The sequence below is a fragment of the Amphiprion ocellaris genome, chromosome 12 (genome assembly GCF_022539595.1).
Source record: "Amphiprion ocellaris isolate individual 3 ecotype Okinawa chromosome 12, ASM2253959v1, whole genome shotgun sequence".
In the NCBI taxonomy this organism is placed as follows: Eukaryota; Metazoa; Chordata; class Actinopteri; family Pomacentridae; genus Amphiprion; species Amphiprion ocellaris.
In genome coordinates, this window is record NC_072777.1 from 31,251,420 (window position 1) to 31,262,201 (window position 10,782).

The 10,782-nt window shown below is 39.7% G+C and overlaps 1 protein-coding gene across 4 annotated transcripts in view; it reads right to left on the reverse strand.

Annotated features, from left to right (window-relative positions):
• Positions 1-10,782, reverse strand: part of LOC111569671 (1-phosphatidylinositol 4,5-bisphosphate phosphodiesterase beta-1) — a 177,750-nt gene that overhangs the window by 107,792 nt on the left and 59,176 nt on the right. The window lies entirely within an intron of this gene.

Genomic DNA, 10,782 nt, shown 5'->3' on the forward strand with positions numbered 1-10,782 from the left:
TGGGATTGAAACTACATTAAATTACTCAAATATAAAACACGTGACAGCGGACATGAGCATAGGATCAAGCTTAGGTTCTTGCTGATACCGATAAGTTAAAAAATTGTCTTAATTGGACCTGATCACAATTTAAGGATTGTAGGGCATCAAATACTAAAAGGGGCACCATGACATCCGGCCTGTGCACAACTATGAAATCACACTGAGATCATTTTGGGTGTTATTTTCATATCACAGTGGCATATTTAACTGCTCTTTTTGCGTCCTGTATCATATGTCAATAGCTCTGTCAGCATGTCCAATAAAGAAAGTGCTAAATCTATATGATCAATTGTCAATAAATGATGGATATTGCTACACATATGAGATAAATTACTCAAGTTTACAACACATGCACGGCAGCAGACACAAACAAAGGATCAGGCATATATTCTCATCGACAACAAGCAGTTAAAAATCATCTGATCAGCCCTGCTTCCAATTTTTATGGGCTGAATTCGGGACTTTCCAAATTTGTCACATACAAAAACCCATTAGTCTGAATCTGTGTAATTGAGACTGTAAGCGGTGATTATTCTAAAACTGCAAGTCTTCCTGCATTAAAATCAGCATATGGATATATTAACAGGGTAAAAACCTGACATTTTTTCTTACACGAACATGTGTGGAGAATGATGTACGATGTCGAAGGAGTACTCAAGCTCAAGTGGTAGGACTGTGTGGGTGTACACCTCTCTGTCTATTCTGTAAGTGTGGACTGACCTTTCCCCCGCCTGCAAGGAACAAAAATGACAGTTGAATGTGTGTCTGTGCTAACGCCAATTTTTCTTCACCAGCTAAAATGCTGACTTCACCGCTGGCAGCGACCCTGCTCTCTCATCTAAGAGCTCCTGTCTTGACTGGTTCTTATTTGATCAGCTCCAGCTCCAGTGGGATGACCTTTGCTGGGTTAACAAAATGTCACATCTGATTTCACAGAGGGCATCAAGTGACTCGGAGACGTGTGTGTGCCAAGTTCCACTGGTTGGACCCACGCCAGAACGACGACTGAAGAAAAGGGTCATCACAACAGTCCAGTGATAGTTTTCAAGACTTTTTATTTTGTAGGAGCTTCTTTAGTTAAGCAGCTTGATGCTCCATTGCTCCATCACTGCAACTTTTATATGAATGAAGAAACATAATTTGGGCAGTTTTTGCAATGGTTTGTCATTTAATGTCTTGTAATTTGTTTATTTTACTGTTTTTCCTTCCCTTTCTCCCGTTGTTCAGCTGATATGTAAAAACATTTCAAACAAACAGTGGTGTTATGTTGCACTAACTTGACTTAACGCAATAACAGAAACAGCTGATTTAAAAAAAAAAACCAGTATGAATGCCTTAGATTATTACAAATTACAGCTTCTTTGTGAAGCTTACTGTGAAAGATTGTTCTTGCTTGTTATGGATGATCCAAAAAGCAGACATACAAACTCATGTTCCTTCTCCTTTATTCACTATAAAGCGAATAAGAATTACAAAGGAAAAACACGCACAAAGAGGATTCTCTTCCCCGAATGTTTGTGACATTCCAGGGAAGGTTCTGGAAAAGGAGGAAACTTTACCTGCACAGGTGCACCATTGTGCTCCTTCAGGCCTTTTCACCACGATAGCAATCTCTGGATCAACTCGGGTAACTCTCCCTCTGTGCTGACACAGACCACTCTGTTCATCATCACAGTCTCTATTTCATCCGTTCAGTCATTTTTCGCCTTTTCATCCTCATCCAGTAGCTTAGACTCATGTTAGCTTCTGAGGTGGTCTGATGAGAGTCTATTGGCTTACCCCTCGATTTCTCCACAGTGAGACGGCCTGTTTGACATCAAGGGAATTCATCTGTGTGCGGGAATTACCTTCGTAAATGACTGGAGAATCAAAGCCGAACCCATCAGGATCCATCACGCTAACCTTTTCTTTGCTTCATCTTTTTTTTCTTACATTACCCCCTTTTCCTCATTGCCACTGCTGCTGCTCACCCGGAGGTTACATCGATGCATGACGCTGATCAATTGCTTGTCTTTGGCTGATGACAAATGGTGCTGCAGTTTCTTTTATGAAAATCAATGACTCCATATGCCCGTTTACTTTAATCACCTCTTACTGCAAGCTGCCAATTGCCCTGTGGCCAATCCCTCTGATGAAACTGATAGTCAGGGCAATGGTTTCCAATCTCTGCTTCGCATATTGGCACCGGCTGAACTTACTGTCTGATTGAGACTGCCAGACTGCCTATGAAGAGATAGATGGGGAGAGTCGAACACTGGGGGGGGTGATGCATGCTTGGGTAGTGCGATGGCATGTTTATTTCAGTGGCCGCCATAACACAAAGTGTCGTGAGTATGATTGCATGCTGGTATGTATGTGCATGTGTGATTTGTGTCTAAAACGGGACTGTGTGGGAGTTCTCTCTGCAGACCTGTCAACTGACAGACAGTTTCATGCCTCCGTGAACTAAAGCGTCTCCGAGCAGAGTCCGCTGGGAGGGAAGGACGAGCGGCACTTCACTCCATTCATTCACATTTACCATATACAAATCTCTCCCCTTTTTCATTCAATTAACTGTGTTGTATGGGTCTATTTTACCCAACTCTGTTTAAGCAGGGACATCTTAAGGCATGTTTGACATCATCTGTTTTTACCCCTTTACCTTTAGGGTGTATTTTAAAATTTCCACTGCTGTAAAACTGCAACACCAGCATGATCAACCCTGGGCTCTGTGGATCAGAGACACTTGAGAGATTTTTGAAATCTCCTTATCCCCGCCACCAGGCTAGAGTGAGATCTAAAATATCTCAACTGCAACATAACCAAATCTGATGCAGCAGAAATGCAACACTGTGAATACCACATTCATTTTAGTCAAAGTAGTACCAGGTGGCCTCCCCTCTGAAAGTGCTGGTTGTGTTTTCATATCATATACCTCCAGGGTGGAAGAGGTTAAGCTCTGAAAAGGACAAAAATAGCTACCAACTGAATACTGACTATGGCTCTAAACAGTATTTTCAGGCTAAAATCTGTATGTAGCAACAATAAATTGAAAACTGTCAAGTTGAGATAAAAACAATGAGTCAAATGAGAATAAATCTAACAATTTGGCATTTTTAATTACTCATTAGCATAACTGCTGTAAGTAAAAATGCCAAAGATCCACTGGTGTCAGCTTCTGTAGTGTCAATCTTTGTTTGCTAACTAGTTCTCTGTAACAGCAAACTGGATATGTTTGGGATTTGGATTTTTGTTCAGACAAAACAAGACAAAATTTATCCTTAGACTCTGAGAAGGTAGTTGTTGATTCACTTAAAAAGTTTGCTAATGTTACATTCTTATTATTCTCCACAGTCACGGTGGCAGTGGATCTGTAGGGGGGATCTGTGGAGCAACATGCCACTTGGACAAAAGCCAGGGACTGATCACCCCTGGCTGGGTCGCACGAGCGACGGTGTATGAAGATTAAAGTCTCGAAACACCATATGACCCCAGCTTCTTCACTGATGACGTGTTCGAGTATCACCAGAATGTGTATCCAAACTCACGGATTTGGATTTTTGTTTGGACAAAGCAAAACAAAATGTATCTGAGAAGGTGGTTCTTGATTCAATTAAAAAGTTTGATTATGTTGGATTCTTGTCCAGTCCCACAAAAATGTGTAACAGTTACATTTGTCCACATAGCAAAATGCAGTATTTTCACAAAAAAGCTGTACTTTTGTAAGGCACCTAAGTTTTTAAGGGGCTATTCTTTGTGTTTAGTGTTCCCATGGGTGCATTATACCTGAAATCATGATCTTTTATGAAACCTAACCAAGCAGTTTTGATACCTAAACTTAACCAAGCGTAAACAAATGCAAAAGGCAACTGAAAACCAATGAATTTGTCACATAAACAATCAGATGTCTGGTCTAGAAAAATGTTTGAAAATGGTGATAAAGATGACAAATGTCTTGTTTTTTTCACAACTGAAAGATGTTCAGTTTATCATCACGGAGAAGGAAAAAATATTAACATTTAAGAAACTTTAAGAAGTTTTAAGAAGCAGAAACCCATGCATTAACTATCACAACTAAATGCCCAGCAAACATTCCTTAAGGCCAAAGTGCTGTCATTGAATGACTTATCTTGACCTAAAAAGCACCAATAGATATTGACTTTACCACCACATGGTACAAAGAAAAGGAAACATTTTGAGTGGAGAATGTTGCCTCTTCTCTGTAACTGACGAATAAGCTTACTATTCTTACTTACTCGCTAACCTACTTACTAATTAATTAACTAATCCTTTCAGCTCTAGTTTAATCCCCAAACCATATAATTAGTTTCATCTCTGCACTACGAGCCTCAGAGATACAGTTTGCCTTCAGCCTTTCTCACTTTGTCCTTCAGAGGAAACGCATGCAGATGAATGCAGACACACTCTGGCCACTATAGCAGCATTTCTAAGAAAGGCCTTCGCAGAGACTCATTAGCATTGATTGTCCTCCTGAAGTTTCCTTTCACATTCAGCTTCTCATCTCTCAAACTATCAGCGCCCAGTCGTGCAACTGTCATTCTTAAGGATTTAATCACTCAAAAACACTTGAAAACTACAATGATCTCAAGTCCGCTATTTGAACACGCCGCCGGGACGTTAATCTAGAGTGGGAGCGAGTATCACCTGTTATTTCCATTAGACTGCAGGTGACCGAGTAGCTGTGCAGCAGTTGAGTGCAGGGTTTGAATTACAGTTTGTGCTCTCTGCGATGTGGGTGAGATGATGGTCTACATGCATATTACTGCGTTACGTCTGCAGCACAGGCTCATGTACACATCATTAAATACCATAAATAACACCCCTACATAGCACTAATATTATCTTTCTACTGGCACACACAAATAAATCAATTGGTGACTCAGCTAAAACGTGGTTCAACTGGACCTGCTATAAATGCATCACGATGTACAATATGCCAAAACCAACAGAGACATCCGAAGATATATCTAGCCTGTTATTAGGAGAGATTTTAAATTCATATCTGTGCTCACAGTTACGTCTGGAAATATTTGAACAGTGACAAGTTTCCTAATTTTGACTCTGTATATGACCACAATACAAAAGAAATGAAAGGTACAATGTGGTGAAAAAGCTAGACAGACACAGAGAGAGTGTTCTTCCTGAAGAGGGCGGGACCAGCAGCAATTCAACTGCATGTAAGACTGCTGACACTAAAACAGCTTTGAAACCTCATGGTAAAATGCACCATCTTTGAGCTGAAAATTTAAAGAAACGTTCTGAAAACGTGGGATTTTCATTGATTTGTTAAAAAGGGAAACAATATGAGACCTTTAATCGTGTAGAAATACTACCAGTCAACCTATGTTAATCACATGTGAGTCAAATTAGGCTATGAGTCAGCACTTTAAGCCCATATTCATTATACAACTGCAACTTCAGTGCGTTTCGATTAACATCAATCATGTCACTGCCCACATATATGGGGACCTAACTGTATATTACCTCCACTGTAATGCAAAACAGTGCTGTCACTCACTTGGTTCCAGCTGCAGACGCTTGTATTGACGTTCCACTGTACAGTACAGCAGACAGGACTCATGTTATCTAATACTTCCACACCTTCTCAGCTATATACAGTGTAGCGTGTCCAGGGTCACACACAGGCCTTGCCCACGCTTCACATCAATAGATCTGAAGGGCAGCGATTGTTGCAGCTGGAGCTCACACTGTGACCCCGTCCTTCATCAATACGCACCAGACAGCAGAGATGATGGAATAAACACTGCCACAGCAAGAGCCTTTGTGTACCTACACAGGAGACTCAAAAAACCATTCCTCTCTGGTACATTAGTATGAAAAGAAGAAGTTAATATTTTTGTTATGTTGCATATTCACTCCGGTTTTAACTGAGCTTTGCTTTCCAGATAGTGTCACAGTAATAGCAAAGTGGCATCCAAAGCGACTCAGAAACTGCGTCTGCTTTAGTTTAAAAAAATAAATAAAAGAACAAATAAAGAAAAGTAATTTGGTAAGGTACAGCTCCACAGTGCCAAAAATAAACTCCAAGGCAGAGACACTGTGGGCCCTGTTTCACGGTTACTGTCTATATATTGTAATCATGTTTTAAACACTGAGATAACGCAGCTGCTTTGAATGTGCCCTGAATAAGTATATTAGAAAAGACAGATCTAAACCCTGCAGTAGCTCGTTGTGTACTCAAAGGAGCTGTTTAGCACTTACTGCTGTGGGAGATGGAGCTTTAGCCGACTTTGTTGGCCAGACAGAGCGGTGGTGATAATGGCCTGCTGGCCTCTCCCAGATCCTGTTACACTGCTGGGGACACACAAGCTGCTCTGTATTTAGCAGCAGCCCTTTCTACTGTAAGCTTAGACTGTAACAGAGCTGCCGGACGCTTCCTCTCACCTCACAATAAAAGTCAGAAGGAACAAATAGCTCCGGAGGAAATGAACATCGCAGCTTCGGTTGTGCTGCAGATTTGAGAGGATTCATTATAGTTTCATTCACCATCCACACAACAAGCAAATGCAGAGAAATTAAATGCATTAGAAGAATTAAGCGTTGCTGCTGATTTAAAGCACAGAAACTGTCCATCATTCAAAATTACTCACTTCATTCATTTGGTATTTTAACTGCATCCTTCAGCCTCCATTATGCTGTTTTCCAGTTGGGAGTTAACAGAGATTTCCATGTGTTTCTCTGCTGATAACAGGGAATCAGTGTAGACGCTCCACCTTTGTAAACTATCTCCCTTCACAAGACTCCAGACATCAATTTGTTCCCCTCTCTGTTGATTGTGATTACCCCTTTTGCAAAAGCCTCCACAAGCAGACATGGTGTGTATGTGTGAAATTTACCAATACTACAACCAAAAAAATTCTATTTCGGTTCAGCTCCTCTGCCTGTGTGCAGCCAAGTGAGTCTATACAGCCATCTGCTCCACTCACTCAGTCAGCACACTGAAAAAAACAGAACTGAGCATTTGCAAATGAAAGACAATAACATTTAGTTTGTAACTTTGCATGAATACAGCTTCGGAAATAAGTGTTGACCTTTTTCTTCCTCTTCCTTTGTGGTTCTATGTGGAAAATACTGTCTTCTAATCATTTCAAATCTCTTCTTTAAGGCACTGGTGAGTGACAAGTTAGTTTAAATTATCTTTTGAGCTTACGTACACAGTTAATGCACAAAGCACTGAAATGTTTTCGGTCACCTAGTGTGAAGTTTCACATTTTTACACTTTCAATACATCACATTTCTAAACTTAAGTTATTCTGTGTTTTAAGACTTTTTTTCAGGATGCTGTAACTGTTGAACAGCGGATGTAAAAACCAAAAAAATATCAATGTTGAAGATCTGATGTGTAGAAATAGTAAACAAAACAACATGTGGTCTCAAAATTATTTCCAAAGTTACATATCTAGGTTTGAATAGGCTGCATTCAAAACACCAGAAATCGTGCATTTTATTCCCCTCCACATATGCCCATATTTTCCGTATTTCCAGTATCTCCCCATTGTTTTCCCCACTTGGAATTTTACTTTCAGCAACAATCACAACAGAATTACAGGAATCTCTTGGATAAATACACAATACTACAGCACCTTGCTTTGGCTTCTAAATGTTCCCACTTTGTTTCATGCTTTTCTGTCCATCAAACAGTTCAATATACGTCTAAATACAGCCAGTACCTCTAAGCAGTGGTGTTCAAATTACTGAAAATGTATCATTAGCTACGGTTACTATTAGCTTCTATCAAGAGCAACTGAATGATGTCACCAGTTTCTGCATATGAAAGTGTTTAGCAGGTAGGACAAGCAAATTATGCATTACATTTAAATGCCTGCTTCATTTCTCCTATTAATACACACATATACTAGCTTGACTTTTTTTGTTGTTGTTGCTTCTACACAGTGTGGGACAACTGTCAAACTGAAGACTGTATTTTTCCAGTTAGAAGATGGGTTGTAGATACCCAAGAGACGACTGCTCTTCACCCATAACAGTCAACACAGCAACGGCATCAATAACTTTTCCACAGTCTCTGGGGGCAAGATGGAAATTTACCTTGGCTTAAAGTCTTAATTGAATAAAGTTTCTTTTGACAACAGAGGTGATCTGTCAAACTAAACTGAAGGAGCTGTCAAAGATCACCCCAAAAGTGCCCTATACCGGTCTTCAAAAAGGTCCTGTGGACCAAACATAATGATCTCAGTCTTATTTTCATCAAGAGTGCGAAATTTTAAATCCATACAGGTTAGAAGGTCTCTTAAGCAACCCAGCAAGGGCTGCAGTGAGTCTTTACTTTTTATTTTATTGGGCAGACAGATTTTTAATATCGTCAATAAGACTATGAAAAGAAATGTTTTTTATAAATGGAGTTCAAGGGCAGCAAATACAACAAAATGAGTATTGAGCCTAAAATGCAGCTCCAACGGGCAGCAGGAGAAGAATATTTGCTCAAGTAAACCAAGACGCTCCTATCTGTCAGATATGAACCACTTACTGTTTACGACGTGATTTAAAGATCACACAATAGATCATACACTCAATAAAACGATTAAAGAAATTAAAAAATTCGGTTTAAGTTTACTTGCAAATAAATAAATAATTTTACAAAGACTTGTCTTGCTGGAGCTACACAATAATTTAATTTAAAAATGAACATTTTTTTAAAAGTAGATTGTTTTTTATCAGTGTATTACATCAGTATGATCATGCATGGAGCATGGATGGGTAAACTATGCTATCCTCACGCCTCCTTCATCACACACAGCAAGACAATCACCAGTACGTGTCGGAGTCGAGCTGGGATAAGATAAGAATATTGAATTATCAGACCACATTCAGTCTGCACATTCTGCCCTCCCACAGTGTAACAGTGGCTGTGCTTGATGTCTTACTTTGTTATACAAAATGGAAAGACCTGAGAATGAAGTCTGCAGCACAGGACACTAAATCATTTAGGTTTTTCCATTTGCAGAATGTATATTACAGCCTGAACTACAGGCAGGACATTTCACAGACGGATATTTGTTTGGCTGTCAAAGAGGGAGAGAAAACATGTAATTTAGTCATTCAGACACCTGCTGTAAGCAGCATGGTGAGATGCTCATTACATTTCTGTCCTCAATGCAGAACAGTCAGAGGAAGCAGAAGGACAGAGGTAGCCTTACAATATGCCCCTCACATTGTAGAAGGAGGCAGAATGGAGAGTGGAAGTTACCTGAAGTTGGTTATTTAGAAGTCAGTTGTGTAGTAAAGTGTAAATAAAAGCTTGCAGATGTGATTAGCTGCTTGGTTGGTGTTGAGGAGAGGGAACATGCTGTGCGGGAACAAGCTAATGTGCTGATTTAATAAAGAGACAATATGAATGGATGATTTGGAACAGTGGGGCCTGCAAAAGTGACCAGAGGCTTTAATACATGTAAAGCAATAAAACAGACTTATTTAAAGAACACAAGTTGATGTCTATGCAGAATCTTCTGGTTCACCTTTTCTACAGTTTCCATTTGTATTCCAAATGTATAGAATATTCTTACTGCCACAAATTATAAGAAAAGCAATGATTTTGCAGGTAAGAAATCCTTTGCTTTCTTTTGGTCTGTCTTTGTTCCACCACATAAATGTTTGGCATCATGCTATTCTCCACTGTCGAGCTTTTACCTGATAGAAATTTGGCCACCATCTCCATCAAAGTAAACTCAGGGTGCAGTTATACTCTGCTCCCAGTGCTCCTGCATTTTTATTTGCAATGCTCCCATTATGCAAACATGTCAAGCACCAACCATCTCTGAATCTCCTAATCTGTGCAAAAACTGCAGCTCTTCAACTTGTACTGCATTGTGGGGAGGAGGAAGCAGTCACAGGCTGCCCAATCTAACAAGCAAGGCAGGTAGGGAGGAATGATTGTGTTGTTGTGGCCAAAAAACCTGTTGTGAACAGGGACACCGCACAATTAAAGTGCCCACATGCCATTGCACCACAGTTCAGGTCATTTAAACCAAATAAACCTGCGTTGATAAGATTACAAAGGAGCCAGGAAGGCTGTTATGCCTTTTTCGGTTCTGTTTTGATGACTCAGTTTTTGGCATTTTGGCCATCTTGGTCTTTAGAAACTCAATGTGAAAACTTGATATTGTAGCAACTTGTCAATCAGAAAGCTGCAAAAAGAAACCCTGCTTTATCATCAAGTTTGCTGTACATGGGACCATAGTTGACAAAATGTACATTATACTGTACTGAAAGACACTTTATACTAGCAACTGAGACCATAAACTAATAAGGAAATTGTTTACTGAGGTGAAAAATCAAGTTAGAAGTTGGGTCATTTCTCACAGACATCTATACAATATTTGCAACCAGAGAACTGCCCCCTGCTGACCATTAGAAAGAACGCAGGTTCAAGTCACTTCCGAATTGGCTTGATATTTTAGATTTGGAGGCTACGTACCTCTATGTGTAGGAGCCTCTTTCAAAATGAAATAGACACCTACTTCCTTGTCACCACAGTTTGAATACACCACAATAAACACAAAACCATGTAAAACAACAACTCAGTTTATTTTCTGTTGTATTGAAGGACATCTGAAACTATTAATTGAGACCCTGAAAGATTAAGAAACATGTTTACTGAGGGAACAAATCTATTGAGAAGTTGAGCTATTTTCTCATAGATTTCTATACAATATTTGCAACCAGAAGACCCCTGCTGGCCATTAAAAAGAATGCAGGTTCAAG